The sequence below is a fragment of the Antechinus flavipes genome, chromosome 3 (genome assembly GCF_016432865.1).
Source record: "Antechinus flavipes isolate AdamAnt ecotype Samford, QLD, Australia chromosome 3, AdamAnt_v2, whole genome shotgun sequence".
In the NCBI taxonomy this organism is placed as follows: Eukaryota; Metazoa; Chordata; class Mammalia; order Dasyuromorphia; family Dasyuridae; genus Antechinus; species Antechinus flavipes.
This window is the reverse complement of record NC_067400.1, coordinates 490556469-490573472: the sequence shown is the minus strand read 5'-3', so window position 1 is coordinate 490573472 and position 17004 is coordinate 490556469. Positions and strand designations below refer to the sequence as shown.

Genomic DNA, 17004 nt, shown 5'->3' with positions numbered 1-17004 from the left:
TAGTTTAATCTTTAAGAAAATAAGTTCCCTATTTGTCTATTATACTCACCTAAGTTCCTGGTCACTGGAGACTTCTTCAGTGAAAATAAGGTCCTTGGTTCCCATGCTTGGGCACCAAATGTGTTGACCGGGTAGTTTAAAATCAGCCGGACTCAGGAATTCAGGTTAAGGGGAAAATCTTCAATCTTGAGGTGAAGGGGGATTGTGATAGCAATATGGGCAGCTGCGACAGGAAGCCAGTCAGCAGAGGTGAAGGGGGATCACAATAGCAATGTGAGCAGCAGCTATAAAAAGCCAGCCAGCAGTCCCTTTCCACTCCTCTCTCTGCCCCTCTGCCTCCACCCACCCAAATCATCATTTCCTCTACAACACATCAGGACTTGCACAAAGAGTGGGTGGGGTCCAACTGAGGTGGGACTTCAGTTCATCAACTCGAACTTCAGCCCATTACAGGAAGGGGCAGGGAGGAAAAATTTTGGAACACAAAATTTGGAACATTTCACAATAATGAATGTTGAAAAAATTATCCATGCATATGTTTTGAAAATAAAATTGTAATAAAAATAATAAAATTAAACAACAAAGAAGCATTTAACAGTCACTGTGTTTTTATTTTGTTTTTGCTATTGTCCATAGTTGCCATTTTTTTTATCCTTCTTGTATTTCCATGTTGCTTTTATGTTTTCTATGTTGCTGTATAAACAAATAATTTCATCAGATTTTATTTTGTTTCTAGAAATATTTTGAATACAATCATATGTACACATACAAATATACATTTATTTAAACATTCATGTTCTAAATGTCAAAAAAGGGATTAGAACCCAATTCCTCTTTGATATTTGTTATGCAAACTTTATTTTTACTATACATCCTATCCAATTATGATTTTTATCAACTTCAACATTGTCAAAAGTAGACCATGCATAGATTCTATTTTTTAGGATATTCTTCATTCCATTCAATATGACATTTTATAAATGAAAGAGGTAATGTTGGAGAATAGAAAGATGACTAGATTTGCTGTTGCAGCAACTAGAATCAAAGTAGAACCAAATCTATGCTCTGACACATGCAACCTATGTGGTCTTAAGCAAATTTCTTACCTTTCTTCGGTTTTAGTTTCTTTGTCTATTACATAAATTTACTAGATTAAATACCTTCTGAAATCTTTCAACTTTAAATCTGTGCTCTTAGTAGCCTATTAATGAATGAGACCTTATTCTAACAGTTAAATGAATCTGTGGCCTCACAATATGTACACTGTGGGTTTGCTTAGCAAGTTATTCTTGTTTTTCATACTGTGGACTTATATTCATTCATAGACATGAGAGAATATTGTTTTTTTTTTAATTTTTTCTTAACTTTTATGAATGCCAATCTCTCTATCAGCCTCTTCATTTGTTTTTCTTTACCCTTACTAATAGGTTCACATTTTTTCCCAATCATAGATTTCTTGGAAGATATCATTTTGGTACTTAGGTCAGCAATGGATACATGCAGAAGTCTAGAGACAAACTGAAACTAAAACAGAACAGGAAAAAAAAAACATGATTAGATGGTGATGCAATTGTCACTCTATATCACACACCAGCCACTCTAGCATTTCTATTTTTTTCCCCATAAAGTAACAGTAGATTTAAAGAACTAAAAAAAAAAAAGATAGTACTGTCAAATTTATACTATTTACAATATATTACTGTCACATCTTTTCTCATCATATCTCAGCTATGGAGAAAAGAGGAAAGAACATTCTAAAGTGTTCAAAGCATATTCAGGGTTCTTCAATGTTTCCTCAGAGTAGTACATGATTATAACATTTCAATATGTCAAATCATGTACATTTCATACTCCTTTTAATTCAGTAAGTTTGGGGCAGATAAAGGTGATTTTAGATTTGATTTTGGTTTTGGTCATTTTTTAATAACAATCTTGGCATTGTTTTAAGTTTTTTTTTTGTTGTTGTTGTTGTTTGTTTTGCTGCAAATAGAAAATCTTAAAATTGCCAGCAAGTTCCTCCTTGGAATCCCAAGGTTGACAATGATTTTTTTTTTCTTTTACAAATATTATTAGGTGCATGTAACATATAACAAATAGAGAGGAGGGAAGAAAAAAAATGGCAAAAAGAAGGCATAGCAGGAGGTAGAGAAGGAAGAAAAATGGAAGGCAAGAGAAAGGGAGAAAAAAGGAAGGGATGGGAAGAGAAGGGAAAGGAAAAATGAAGGAAGGAAAAAGAAGGAAAGAGAAGGGAAAGTAAAAGGAAAGGAAAGGGAAGGGAAAGGAAGGGGAAAAGAGGAAGGGGAAAAGAAGAAGGGAAAAGGGGGAAGAGGAAAAGCAAAGTGGAAAAGGGAAAGGGAAAAGGGGGAAATGGAAAAGAAGAGGAAGAAGGAAAATGGGAAAAGGGGAAGGGAAAAAGGGGAGGACAAGGGGAAAGGAAACGATACTTTCCCACATAGTAACTTGGTGATCTAGAATAAGTCATTTGATTTCTCTGGTATTCAGTTTCCTCATCTGTGAAATTAAAGGATCATATGACTTGACTTCTGGCATCCAGCACAGCTATAACTATATTCCTATAAATTCCAACTCTGAAAGACAGTGATTCCCTGCTCCAATCATCTAGTCTTCTGATTGGATGATTCTCTCTTTTAATGATTTGGCATATAAAACATAGAAAAGTTAAAGGATTTGAGATTATTCACTGAGAAGTTAGTTTTAAGGATGAAAAAATCTATAACAGAGCCTTGCCAAAAAAAAAATACATTAAATGGCTAATTGCCAGTGATTATAGGAGAAACTGTTGGGATAGAATGTTATTTTGAATCTACACTGAAATGTGAATAAAGTGCAATAAACTGCATTTTTAGCATGAGACACATAAACTGCCTTATAATTATAACAACAGCATGTATATAGTACTTTAAGGTTTGAGAAGTAATTTTTTCTAATTCAACAATCAGGTATGCTCAATACTTAAATGGGCTAGTAAGAGTTGAAGTGGAATTTACTTTAGATGTAAGAAGAAATAAAATAAGATAATGGAAAACATCTAATTCATATATCTCACTAAAAATTTCAGGACTGTAGTTCTCAGTACTACCAAAATAATAATAGCTAAGGCTTATCAAAAACTTTATAGTTTGTATCTTTTTAATTCCCTTATCAATAGAGCTTTTTGTTGTAGTTGTTGTTGTCATTTCATGATTTTAGTTGTGTCCAATTCTTAGGAATAGTATTTGTGGTTTGAGTAGTCTTCTACTTTCTTTCCCAGTTGATTTCACAGATGAAGAACTGGGGTCTAGGATCACACAGCTAGAAAGAACATGCCAAAAAACCCAGAGACAGGTACTACTGTTAAATCCATTTTAAAGATGAAGAAATTGAGAATAACAGAGGTTGTTACTTGCCTAGAGACATAGAGCTCTTAAATGTGTGATCTTGAAATTAACCTTAATATCTTTCCTATTCCAAATATAGTGACCTCTCTTTTCTACCACATACACAAAATAGAGCTGGAAAATATTATAATTTATCTATTTTTTTTCTTAACATAGGAAGAAACCTAAGCTCATAAAGGTGAAATGACTTGCTCAAGGTTACATGGTAAGATAGTGGCATATTCTATAGATAACATTTACTATAAAGCAAACATAAAATCTCACAGATAATATAATTAGCTTTCAACACACTGACTTCTTACCCCACCTATGAGAATTACATTCTTGATAATCACTGAAAGATATTCTACTTTTCTTCTGGAACAACAGGGAAAATGAGGAAGTGAAAGTTAATAGTTTTGATAGCTTTTCACTTAACAAGCATAGAGATGAATAAGTGGATTTCACTTTGTTTTCCCTCCTTAATTTTCTTCCTTCTTATTAATCTTGATAAGGGATTTTCTCTAACAATAACTCATTTTAATCCCTGAATCTGACCCTCAACTATAACTCATCCTTCCCTCATCATCTGTCCTATTTGAAAAACAGCTTTGAGACCTTTGGGTGTGAAGCTGGAAGGTTAGACATTTAAAAAGCAAGAAAGAGAGCTAAGAAAGCATGTAAATGCTATATCAAATAATAATCACTGTCCACCCTGAAAACTGTTTTTCTAATTTATTGTCCTGTCAGGTTCAGTTCCTTCCAAATTAGAGTAGGTTACCATCTTTCTGTCTCATTATTTCAGTTCCCCAGAGGAGTTAGATAAGCACACAACTGAAGATGCTCTTGTAGTAGCCCTTCTACACTGGGCTTTTTCTGCAGGTTATTGTGCTCAGAGAAATTCATCTATTCCAGAACAGCTAGGAGTAATTCAAGCATTTAAAATAGAAGTAGAAAAACTGGCTCATAAAATGATATTCATTTTTTATCATAGAGGTGACTTTGCAAATGAAAAACCATAATAGCTATATATAGCCAATCCAAATTCCTTTGAGGTCTCTTTGTTACCTCATTCCATTTTCAACTTTATTCTTTCTTTTATTCATTTCCTTTGCCTGAACTTGTCATCTGTAATATATTTTTCATTTATGTATCAAAATCCACAATAGCTGTCTTCTTTAGAGCATCCTTAGTTGGGAAGTTGGAAATCAATGAAAATAAAATTAGGAAGCAAAGATTTTATGTGTAGTCCCAAAACACACAGTTCTGGATTCACATGAATCAGTTCTAAAATGGGAGTGAGACTTGGGGAAGGGAGAAAATGTTTTTGGAAAAAAAAATATCCTTTTGGCTCAAGTCTGTACAATTTTTTTCTGGAAAATTTGGATTGTTTTTTTTTTTTTTTTTTTTTTTGTTGTTGTTGTTTGTTTGTTTGTTTGTTTTGTTTTCTTTTGTTTTTTTTAATTCCTACACTGAAATTCTAAATGTAGCATGTTTTTCTTTTCACTCTCTAATAAAAAGTTAAAGTTTCATTTGAAGAAAACCCCACCATAAAACAGTACTTTCACTAAAGGCAACAAACTTTAAATATAACTACTGTTTTCTAGGAAATTGGGTAACCATTTCCCTTAGAGATTACCCTAGGGTTGAGTTCCCCACTAAGATCCCCTCCTACTCCCCAAAAAGTACTCATCCAGTTAGTTTTTCTCCTGGTTAGTCTCCAAATTCCAAGGAAACCTCCAGATCTATTATTATTCAAATTGAATCATTCCTCCCTCATACTCTATTATGAGAAACATTGGGGGTTATTAGGAAGAACAGCATTCTTGCTCCAAAGACTTATAATTAGTTACATAGTCCTGAACTTTTAGGGTATATAATGCTCTTAGATTGACCCTTTCCCCCTCATTAATATAAAAGATGGGGGGGAATTATTGCTAGACCCTATATTTTTCTCTGAAAAATTATAAAATCTGCATAATTTCAAGTAGTACTAGAGAAAGAAAAGGTTTTATCATATGTTTATCCTCTGATGATCTTATGTATTGGACTCAAAATTCCTCAACATTTTCCAGAAATTTGCCTTTGCTCAAGAAAGCCTTATCTTCCATCCAGGAGATTTAATCTCACATTGCTTCATTTGTTCAGGAAATGACTTTCCCTGTTAGTCATAAACAGTATCTGCTTCTACTGAAATAGATTCTTACTGTTCATGGCTTAAGTGACATAATTCTGACAATTCCACTGATGTAGTCAACAATTGTGCTTGACTAGGGTCACTGGGGTGCCATAATTCTGTTCTCTCTTGAAGCTATAGTCATTCTATAAAATGGCTCAAAGAAAGGAGAATATTTTGTCAAGACAAAAACTGCAATGGTTGCAAGCATCAGTGCACTATCAAAACTATAGTCAATCCCCCAAATAAGAAGAGTTTACCTAGAATTTATCAAGGAGAAAGAGTATAATTATATTTCCCCAAAATTTCTTTTTTTTTCCATTTTAATACACATTGTTGTATGAATCATATTGGGAAAGAAAAATCAGAGCAAAAGGGAAAAAAAAAACATGGGAGAGGGAAACAAACACACACACACACACACACACACACACAAGAATTGTACATGGCTTGTGTTAATTTACACTCAGTTCTTTTTCTGGATGCAAGTGGCATTTTCTGTCTATATTCTATTGAGATTGCTTTGGATTACTGAATCTTTCATAGTTGATCATTGTACAATCTTACTGTTATTGTGTATTCTTATTGCTGGTTTTACTCATTTTGCTCAGCATCAGTATGTATAAATCTTTACAGGCTTTTCTAAAATCAGCTTGTTTATCATTTTTTATAAAGCAAAAAATAGAATTTCTCTATTTTAATATATTTTTATTATATACTATAATGAATATAGTATAATATATAATACAATATATACTATATATACTTATATACTATAGTTATATATTATAATAAAATAATATATAATTATATACTATATATCACTATAATGACAATAATGAAATATTCTTTGCCTTCAAGGAGGGCCTTCTAATGAACAGCAGTAATGCCTAAACAAAGCTTCAAATAAGATATAAATGGGAACTTAATACCATATAGTGGTAAAAAGTCTCAGAACTAAAGATAATAATAAAACCAAAATGCTCTAAAATTCAAAGGAGCATTTTTTTTTATTGTGAAATGTGTATTTTAGTCCATGTTCTGAGAGAATAACATAGTTTTTGAGGACAAATTACTGACTGTTTTCTGTAAATTGCTTCCAAATTGTAGGTACTTATTTATTTGATCTTCTTGCAAATAAATGTAATATTTCCTATTTTAAATTTCTGACTCAAAGAACTTGTTACAATTCTCAGATAACTGTTCACAGTAGCTATTCAATATGACTCTAGCTTCCACCTATCCACTATCTGTGGCCTTTTCTCTGTTCTTTGGGATCAATGTAAAAGTCCCACATACTCAACTAACTCACCCAATCTTTGAACATCACAAGCCAACTGAGCTACATGTTGCTTGTATTTCCAAAGCAGCTATGTTAGTACAGTATTTCAAATTAAGTATCCATCGATCATTTTATTATTTATTATGTCTTCCTTGTATAACATTCTTTTGCCTATCCTCACTTTAACATCTAACAATTGTTCAAACAAATTGCTACTATGCACAATAATTTAAGTAAAGAATAAGGGCCTTCAGAAAAAAGAGTGGAATAGCTTCATATTAAACTTTGCTACAGTAAATTTAATACTCCTATTGGATTTGAAATATAACCAGTAATCCCATAGGTGCAACATTCATTCAGTGCATCAATTAGATGGAATATTCAATTCACAAGTATTTGGGTGAAATCCAATTATGCTAGAAATTATAGGAAGCCTAGGGAGTATGGCTCTTTATTAACTGGATCATAGAATCACAAATTTCAAGATGAAAGGTATTTTTGAAACCTTTTAGTCTATCCCCTCATTTTAAAAAATGAGTAACTAAGCCCAGGAGAGATTAAATAAGTGATTCACAGAGGTAGTAAGTGACTAGAGACAAGACTTGAACCTGGATCTTGACACATTTTAGTGTCCAATGCTTCTTCTCTTCCAGGCGTTAAATCACAGGAAAGCCATTTATTCTAACTCTGATTACATTCTCTGTAAATTTCAAATTCTTCTTACACTAACTATTAAAATTTGTGTAAGGATATCATGAAGAAAGATACATAGAAATATGAGCTATCATTATTTCATAACTGGACAGTGACAAAGGAGCACAAAGAAATTCAGGAGATTTCTTCCAAACATAAAGCAATTACACATGAATTTATGATACACTTCTGACACAACCTTCACTAAAGGTAGTCCCCCATGATTAGTTGACTTTATGGCAATATTTCCCAGCCTCAGCTATTGTTCATAATGTGTACGTGAATAGCTTGCAATATTTGGAATTTGATAGAAAATTTACACTGATAAAATCAATGACACTTCAAGTCTATTAGAGAGAAGCTATTAGTACTAATTGAGTTTATATTCACCACTCTGGTAAGTATGACATCTCAAAGATGACAAAGTAAAGGTAAGGATTTATCAGAGTTCCCAGAAATTTCTCCAACAACAATGTTAAAAGTGCCTAAAAATAAATTTTATACTGGCAAAAACAACAAAAGGATGAATTGAAAGAAAAAATATAGCCCAAGAGAACATAGAAGTTCAGGAAGAATGTCCTATCTTACTGGAGTGAGAATAAATCACAATCCAGAGCCGACCACCCTCTGGCAAGTCAAAAGCAGATTTTGGGAAAACTTTTAATCAGCTATAGCAGCTTCTAAAGCTCTCAGTCCAAAGACAATAAGGGGGTTGAAGATTTCATAAGGCAAGAAGATTTCAGAGATGCCAGGTCAAAGAGAAAGTATTATAAGCATCCAGAAACAATTCAAATATGAATCCATATGGATAATACAAGATTTATCAGTTTCCTACTGTGGAATATCAGAGGGGTTGGGATATGATATTTCAGAAGGCAAAGGAGCTATGTTAATAGACAAAAATTACCTGTTCAGAAAAATACTATTATTTAAGGGAAAAAAATGGACATCTAATGGAAATGGGACTTTTCAAGCATTCCTGATGAAAAGATTAGAGCTAAATAAAAAGTTGACTTTCAAATACAAGATTATAGAAAGAAGGTTAGAGAAGATAAACAGAAAAGAGAAATAATGGATGCAACAAGGTTGAATTTTTGCATTCTTACATGGAAAAAATAATTTTTGTAATTCATAAGAACTTTAATCTTAATAGGGTAGATATAAGATAGATATGTGTGTATGTGTGTAGTAACATGGGAATTAGTTGAACATGAAGGTATAGTTCTAAAAGAATTAATGTATAAAAAAAGAAATGCACTTGGATAAAGGGGAAGATGTAATGGGCTGAAACTGAGTAGATGCACTGAGGTTCGGACAAGCACGCACTTAAGGCTAATTCCCAATTGGACAATACTCTATTAGCATTTGCTTGGAAAATGGCCTGCCCCATTATTCTTTGTGATCTATTGATGTATAGAGAGATTGGGAGGAGGGATTTGAGGGTGGAGTGAGAAAGCCAGAGTGACTCCTGGCAGGATTCATGTCACCATTCCTCTCACATTCACAAAGAATAAAGATTAAGGACTTTTGCTTATCCTGACTCTGGCTGATTCTAAAGCTCTCAGTCCAAAGACAATAAGGGGGTTGAACAACTGGTCAGAAGAAGATTTCATAAGGCAAGAAGATTTCAGAGATGCCAGGTCAAAGAGAAAGTATTATAAGCATCCAGAAACAATTCAAATATGAATCCATATGGATAATACAAGATTTATCAGTTTCCTACTGTGGAATATCAGAGGGGTTGGGATATGATATTTCAGAAGGCAAAGGAGCTATGTTAATAGACAAAAATTACCTGTTCAGAAAAATACTATTATTTAAGGGGAAAAAATGGACATCTAATGGAAATGGGACTTTTCAAGCATTCCTGATGAAAAGATTAGAGCTAAATAAAAAGTTGACTTTCAAATACAAGATTATAGAAAGAAGGTTAGAGAAGATAAACAGAAAAGAGAAATAATGGATGCAACAAGGTTGAATTTTTGCATTCTTACATGGAAAAAATAATTTTTGTAATTCATAAGAACTTTAATCTTAATAGGGTAGATATAAGATAGATATGTGTGTATGTGTGTAGTAACATGGGAATTAGTTGAACATGAAGGTATAGTTCTAAAAGAATTAATGTATAAAAAAAGAAATGCACTTGGATAAAGGGGAAGATGTAATGGGCTGAAACTGAGTAGATGCACTGAGGTTCGGACAAGCACGCACTTAAGGCTAATTCCCAATTGGACAATACTCTATTAGCATTTGCTTGGAAAATGGCCTGCCCCATTATTCTTTGTGATCTATTGATGTATAGAGAGATTGGGAGGAGGGATTTGAGGGTGGAGTGAGAAAGCCAGAGTGACTCCTGGCAGGATTCATGTCACCATTCCTCTCACATTCACAAAGAATAAAGATTAAGGACTTTTGCTTATCCTGACTCTGGCTGATTCTAAAGTATCCTGGGTGCTAACGCACTCATCATAGGAAGAGACAAGATAGAATGGGTAGATTCTCTGACATGAGAGGCACAAGAGAGCTTTTATAGTGCAAAAGACAAGGGATATGGGAGGAAGCAAATAAATGCTATTTTCACTAGAATTAGATGAAAGAGGGAATGCCATACGCATTTAATAAATATAGAAATAGGAAGGAAAGGGAACAAGAGAAGGGGGAAGATGATAGAAAAAATGACAAATTGGAGTAGGTAGAAGAAGCAGATACTTTTTGAAGATGGGCAGGATGAAAAGGAAAAGAAAGAAGGATAAATTGTAAGGATCAGGAGGAGGGAAATAAAGAATAATCATAACTATAAATAAATTTAAATCCCATCGGTATCATGATCCAGAGTTCCAATGGAATAGTGTTGGAATCTTTACAAACTGCTAACTCATTAGAGTTGATCTAATCTCACAAGAAGAAGTTTTGGGCAGAACCTGAAATAAGGTACTAAGTAGAACTAATTAGTACAATGCTTGTGTTTGCACCTTTACTCATTGGAGTTCACAAGTATGCCAGCTTCACAAAGTAAACTTTGTAACTTTGTAAGTTCACACCTCTCTTGAAGCTCTTTGGGCCAGAGAGCACTATGGGAGAAAACTCATAATCCCATTCTCTCAGAAGATTCAGATATAAGGCCAGTGAAGAGAGAGCTATTCCAGAATATATTCCACTTGGCTGGCTGGTCTCGGAAGAGAGTTCAGCTAGATTGGAAGGAGCACTCTGGTGCAGACAAAGAGCACTTTGAGAGATTTCAGCGGAATTACGCCAGAAGCCCTCTCTCTGAGGCAAGACAGAATATTTTCCATTTGGCTGGCTGGTGGCAGAAGAAGAGTTTTCAGAGGATAAAGCTACAAGTGGAGAGTTCAGCGGACAACCAGATTCATCTTCATCTCACACCACTGTAGTTGATGGCTGGGCTCCTGCACTTCCCCCACTGAGACGAAGCTGGTCTGAAAGACTCACCAGAAAGCTAGCCGAGCCCCAAGTGAAGGAAACAAGAGATTCATTCCATCTCCAACCAGCACAGAGATGTTCTTCTCAAAACACAGCCGCTTTAGCTTAGAGCCCTCCGAATATCTCCAAATCCAAAGGTTCTGTCCTTTAGCCTCTGCCTCTGCTTTCTTCAGCCTCCAACCAGCACAGAGATGGAATGAATCTCCATTTTAGCTGAACTCTCTTCCGAGACCAGCCAGCCAAGTGGAATATATTCTGGAATAGCTCTCTCTTCATTGGCCTTATATCTGAATCTTCTGAGAGAATGGGATTATGGGTTTTCTCCCATGGTGGCCCTAAGAGCTTTAAGGGAGGTGTGGACTCACAAAGTTACAAAGTTTACTTTGTGAAGCTGGCATACTTGTGAACTCCAATGAGTAAAGGTGCAAACACAAGCATTGTACTAATTAGTTCTACTTAGAACCTTGTTTCAGGTTCTGGCCCAAAATATCTTCTTGTAAGATCAGATCAACTCTAATTAGTTAGCAGTTTGTAAGGATTCCAACAGAACAGCAATGGCTACAGTATGCAGAGTCAGAGACCATAAATAAAACCCTCAAAAATTAGTTAAATTGAGTGTTTTAGAGAAGTGTTGTATTGTTGTATTGGTTTAGCACAGGGCTAGTCAACTTGTTGACTAGAGTGAAGGCATTAGGAAGGCATCATAAACCATACAAGTTTGATATAAGAACAGTATAAAAATGAAAGAAAAAAAAATCATAATAATGAAAGACCAGAATCTGCCACTTACATGAACATACAAATTGGTAATACCTGCAAGAAAGACAGGAGTAAGGAGAAAGAAAAGACAGTCCATACTGGGAGTGCATATAAGCCTCAGTCCATGTCCAGAATTTTAGTTGAGTAATAAGCATCCACTGTCACCTGCTTCTCTGCCTGAAGTCCTTGAGAACAACTGCCTTGAAAATAAAACATAATCTAAAGCAGTTGACATTCATGATAGAAAGATGTTTATCAGTAGGTTCCACAGTCCAGATGGATGATGTTACCTTCTTGAGATATGAGAGGTGTATGTAGAATTCTTTTCCCCAGGGCTTAGTGGCAGTATGGATAGTGAGCAAGACTTCAAAAAGATTTTTCCACAATGGCTTCAAGGAGTGCTTTCAGAAGTGGCATTTCTATTTTTTTAAATTTTTATTTAATAATTACTTTATATTGACAGAATCCATGCCAGGGTAATTTTTTTTTTTTACAACATTATCCCTTGCACTCATTTCTGTTCCAATTTTTTCCCCTCCCTCCCTCCACCCCCTCCCCTAGATGGCAAGCAGTTCTTTATATGTTGGATATGTTGCAGTATATCCTAGATACAATATATGTTTGCAGAACTGAACAGTTCTCTTGTTGCATAGGGAGAATTTGATTCAGAAGGTATAAATAACCCGGGAAGAAAAACAAAAATGCAGATAGTTCACATTTGTTTCCCAGTGTTCTTTCTTTGGGTGTAGCTGCTTTTGTCCGCCATTTATCAATTGAAACTCAGTTAGGTCTCTTTGTCAAAGAAATACAAGAAGTGGCATTTCTAATAAACCCAGTTACCAGGTTAGATCAGAAGCTGAGTTTGGTTAGATTTCCTAAAGAACAGAGAAGTTGCTGAATTTCTGGGATTTTTTTTTTTAATTTAAATTTTATTTTATTTAATAATAACTTTGTATTGACAGAATCCATGCCAGGATAATTTTTTTATAACATTATCCCTTGCACTCTCTTATGTTTCGTTTTTTTCCCTCCCTCCCTCCACCCCCCACCCCCAATATGGCAAGCAGTCCTATATATGTTGGATATGTTGCAATATATCCTAGATATAATATATGTTTGCAGAACTGAACAGTTCTCCTGTTGCACAGGGAGAATTGGATTCAGAAGGTAAAAATAACTCGGGAAGAAAATCAAAAATGCAAATAGTTCATATTCGTTTCTCAGTGTTCCTTCTTTGGATGTAGCTATTTCTGTCCATCATTTATCCATTGAAACTCAGTTAGATCTCTTTGTCATAGAAATCCACTTCCATCAGAATACATCCTCATACAATATCGTTGTCGAGGTGTATAATGATCTCCTGGTTCTGCTCATCTCACTTAGCATCAATCCATGTAGGTCTCTCCAAGCCTCTCTGTATTCATCCTGCTGGTCATTCCTTACAGAGCAATAATATTCCATAACATTCATATATCACAATTTACCCAGCCATTCTCCAATTGATGGGTATCCATTCATTTTCCAATTTCTAGCCACTACAAACAGGGCTGCTACAAACATTTTGGCACATACAGATCCCTTTCCCTTTTTTAGTATCTCTTTGGGGTATAAGCCCAAGAGAAACACTGCTGGATCAAAGGGTATGCACAGTTTGATAACTTTTGGGGCATAATTCCAGATTGCTCTCCAGAATGGTTGGATTCGTTCACAACTCCACCAACAATGCATCAGTGTCCCTGTTTTCCCGCATCCCCTCCAACATTCATCATTATTTTTTCCTGTCATCTTAGCCAATCTGACGGGTGTGTAGTGATATCTCAGAGTTGTCTTAATTTGCCTTTCTCTGATCAATAGTGATTTGGAACACTTTTTCATGTGAGTCGTAATAGTTTCAATTTCTTTATCTGAAAATTGTCTGTTCATATCCTTTGACCATTTATCAATTGGAGAATGGCTTGATTTTTTATAAATTTAAGTCAGTTCTCTATATATTTTGGAAATGAGGCCTTTATCAGAACCTTTAATTGTAAAGATGTTTTCTCTGGGATTTTTCTGAGCCAGTCTATTACAGTATTTGTATTAAATCTTTCAAGCATTCCTGATGATTGGGCATGGAGAGGCTGAGTGATTGTCCAAATTGAAAGCAGCTAATGAAGCTTCTGTGAAACAAGTGCATTTATCATGATGCACCTTTTAAGGAACTCCCTATAATGGAACTTTTTTTTTTCTAAGAACATTTTCTAAAAGCACCCCAGAAACTATGGAAGCAATGCAAAGGAACACTTCTGCCTTAGGGAGAACACATGGACCATAACCAAAGCATATTGGTAGCCACGGGCAAGTGGTAATTGAATAAAGTCACTCTGCCAGATTCCAAAGTTGCATTTGGGAGAAGAAAGTCGCCACAATCTGTCTTTGGAGATTTGCATGCATTGCACACTGGGTCAAGTGGAACACATCGACAATGGTAGCAGCTCAATGAAAACTTCACCAGCAATATTTTAGGAATGCTCTACTAGCTTCTTAGTTCCCCAGTAGTTGAATTAATGAAAATGTTCCATGTTAGAGGGAGTACTAAGTTCCATCTTAGAGAGTATTGCATATCTATTTAGGCTGACTGATATCCTCTAGTTTTATTAAGGATACTTCACTCCTTTAGAAGTTTCTCCTGCTTCATAATGAGCACCCTTTTCTGGACTACAGCCATTTCTTCTTTTGTTAGGGGTAAGATGCTTAGGCAGGTTTTCAGGGTGAAATAAGAATGCTATTAAAGTTGTACCTTTGGGGTATAGGAATAGTTGCATAGAAACCTATGCTATAAGAGCTGTGTCTTCAGGGATTAAAGGAGGTAAAGCCTTAGTCTTAGCTATTTGGTCAACTAAATCTTTTCCATATCTTGACTGTACCCCAGAATTTTAATCACTGCTATAGCTTGGGGGAGGAATAAATAATTTAATATAAGGGAAACATATTTTTGATTATTAATATGCTCTTCTGAAGAGATGGGGAAGTCTCAGTGTTTTTATAACATTTAAAAGCCATACACCATTCCAAGTACATATTGGCTATTAGTTTACATGTTAATCATTCCCTTCTTAATTCACAATCCTTGGCTAATGCCTTTAGTTTGACTTTTCATATTGAATGGGCAATAGTGATGAAGCTTCTATGATAGTGGTGATACCATAACCAGCAGGATCCATCAGGGACTGAAGTCTGTTTTCTCTAAGGATGTTTTCTTTCAGATCATCCTGAAAGGAAAGCTAGACATCCAGATAAATTGCACAGTCATGGTCTGAAGTTTATTCCCCTTTCCATCTCAGGTAAGGTGTCAGAGTTGAATGTATTTACACATTTGATGTTCAAGTTAGTTTGGATAACAGTCACTTCAAGGGTGGCAAGCTTATTGGAGAACAAATGCTGGATATCGTGTGAATTCAGAAGTGCTTCAACAGCATAGAAAACATACTGTTAAATGGGAGTTAAAGCAAATGTTCTCAATGGTAGAAACAAGGACAGCAATGGTCACTATTACATAGAGACAACCTGCAAAGTCTGTAAATATTGTCCAAAGATTTAATATAGTATCATATGGAGTGAAAATGTACATCATGCTTTTGTGTCACTACATTGCCTTTCTCAGAAATGAGTAAAGCAAATGGGAAAGAATTGTTGAGGAGTCCTGAAATTAATGGGTGTTGGAAGGCCAGCTTCAAAGGGTCAAAGGAACTCTGAGTATCAAAGGAGAAAGTCATGGGTTCCAGTCCAGAATCTTTTAAAATGTCTTAAAAGGTATAGGCAACACATGAAAAACTAGGAATCCAGAGTCCACTAACCTAAGGAAGATACAGAGTCAACAGTTAGTATGGAACACAGGGAACTGAGCAGCAGTCTTAAGAAGGGGGTAAGTTGAGGCAAAGGTTGGAGGCAAAAATCAAAAAGGGGAACAAAGGGAACAAAAGGTCATCAACATACTGAAAGGATAAAATCCTCAAAATCTAATGAAAGGAGGACTTGTTTTAATATCTATGAGAAGTAGCATGGTGACAGTAAATCCTTGAAGAAGAACAGTACAGTTATATTGACACTTCTGCAAGTAAAAGCAAAAAATGAACTGACTTTCAGGGACAAACAGGATTGAAAAGAAGGTACTACAGAGGTTAACAACCTTGAATTGAGTAGCTCAGGGTGGAACAAGGTTAAACAAAATGTGGGAGTTTGGGACATCAGGCGACTGAAGTATTACAATAACATTAACAACTCAAAGGTCATGTACAAGTCACCAGTCCCATTCACCAGCCCCATATGGACCAGAGAGATGGGTAGGTTCATGAGGAAAACAAAAAGAATATTAAGACCTTTAGTTAAATAAGAATTAATAAGGGAACAAACCCCTTCAATGGCTGAGAGGGAATTTATTGTATAGAAGGAAAGAAATTAGATTGCGCTAACAGCACAAAAGTAGATGGGGCACTGCTAACTTATAATGTTAGCATCCAAAGCCTATAAATTAGTGGAGATTTGATTAAGAGAGAGATGGTCAAAAAGGGTTATGTAAAGGAATGTCAGGGATATAAGGCACAAAGAATGGGTAGTTTTTGGGTCAAATGAAATAGTGGTCAGTAAATTATGGAGTACATCATTCCCTAATAAATGATTAGGAGCTTTGGGGTCTAGAACAAAGGAATGAAAGATACTTATCACTCTAATAAAAAAGGGGAGAGACATGAGAAATGGATTCAATGGTCTTATTAGCAATCATCATAATTGAAATGCCTTCATGATTTAGCATATAAAGGGTGCAAAGGTAGAAATGTTTGACTGAGATTGTGGTATCAATGTCAACAAGGGTGGACACTTCTTGCTTCTGTACTAGTAAAGAGATATCTCCACTAAGAGTCATAGGGACTCTGGGAGTGGTCTGAATACCCTTCTCCTGTGCTTGCTTCGGCAGCACATATACTAAAATTGGAACGATACAGAGAAGATTAGCATGGCCCCTGCGCAAGGATGACACGCAAATTCGTGAAGCGTTCCATATTTTTAAAGGAAAGAGGAAAATCAAATTGTTAGTCTTAAAAATGAAAAGGGAGAACTCACCACTAACGAAGAGGAAATTAGAGCAATAATTAGGAGTTACTTTGCCCAACTTTACGCCAATAAATTCGACAACTTAAATGAAATAGAAGAATACCTCCAAAAATATAGCTTACCTAAACTAACAGAGGAAGAAGTAAATATCCTAAATACTCCTATCTCAGAAAAAGAAATAG

General features: G+C 35.2%; 1 non-coding gene across 1 annotated transcript; it reads left to right on the top strand.

The window, feature by feature from the left end:
• The first annotated feature begins 16669 nt into the window (after window positions 1–16669).
• Window positions 16670–16776, top strand: LOC127558409 (U6 spliceosomal RNA). Its single transcript, XR_007952805.1, has one exon. It is a non-coding gene; the product is annotated as a U6 spliceosomal RNA (small nuclear RNA).
• Window positions 16777–17004: the final 228 nt, after the last annotated feature.